General features: G+C 31.7%; 1 non-coding gene across 1 annotated transcript; it reads left to right on the top strand.

The window, feature by feature from the left end:
• Positions 1-279: 279 nt before the first annotated feature.
• On the top strand, positions 280-469 carry LOC129400283 (U2 spliceosomal RNA). Its single transcript, XR_008627584.1, has one exon. It is a non-coding gene; the product is annotated as a U2 spliceosomal RNA (small nuclear RNA).
• The last annotated feature ends 655 nt before the right edge of the window (positions 470-1,124 follow it).

Genomic DNA, 1,124 nt, shown 5'->3' with positions numbered 1-1,124 from the left:
TATTTATTTTGCCAAGTTAGTGAAGGAATTTAAAATAGTCATGAGTTATTTTAAAAACATTTTGATATTTTCTAAGCAAGGTACAAATGTATTTTCATTTTATACAGTACTCATCCATACAGTTGCATTTGACACAGCTACTCACACATGTGCATTAATGTATGGATACGTAAATGTCAACATTAACTTAAAATAATTTTCACTTTATTCATACTATAAATACTATGTATTTATGCAACTAATTAGATGATGTTAATTTTTTTTTAAAAAGTTATTTGCATAGCTTTCAGCCTTTTGGCTAAGATCAAGTGTACTATCTGTTCTTAATAGTTTGATATATGATACGTCTTCTATCTGAGGACAATATATTATATGGATTTTTGGAGCAGAGAATTCGAATCGGAGCTTGTTCCTTCCACTCCACACATAGACCTGATACTGCAGTACCTCCAGCAATCGTACACAAGAAAAATATGGTATTTGCGAGGTATGTGTCTACTAATGAATAAATAAGATTACTAATTTATATATATTTTATTGGATGAAACATTTGTAGTTGAATTAGAAAACAGGAAGGAAAACAGTAACAATGCAGAGTGTCTGGAGTGATATTACAGCTGGTGTTGTACTTGCCTTGCATGTGGCCCACTTGGGCTTGATCCCTAGCACTGCATTGGATTCCTTGAGCCCCACCAGAATAACCAGAATGATCCCTGAGTGAAGAACCAGGGATACTTTTTCTCTGTTGTGACAGTGATAGTATTTTGCCATTTGTTTTATGATTATTGTTTGATGTTAAAATCTTTTTCAGTCTTACTAGAATTTATTCTTGTATTAAATTCAGTACCAAAAATAGTAACAACAAGTCTCACTTGGAGATGTTAGTGGTGCCGGCTCGAGCAAATCAATGAGCAACGGGATGACAGTGATACAGTGATACAGTATATTTGTGGAATGTTATAATTAAAGTACTAGTATTTTTGGTAAAATGTAAGTTATGATTATTAAAAGTAGAAATTCAATGAGGTATGTATAGGTAGATATAGATATAGACATAGATATGTATATGCTATAACTTTCTTAACTTTTGATTTTAATCTCATTTGATGTGAAGTTTATAGCTC

This window comes from Sorex araneus, chromosome X (assembly GCF_027595985.1).
Source record: "Sorex araneus isolate mSorAra2 chromosome X, mSorAra2.pri, whole genome shotgun sequence".
NCBI lineage: Eukaryota > Metazoa > Chordata > Mammalia > Eulipotyphla > Soricidae > Sorex > Sorex araneus.
Note: the sequence above shows the minus strand (reverse complement) of the source record. Positions and strands in the feature narration are given on the sequence as shown.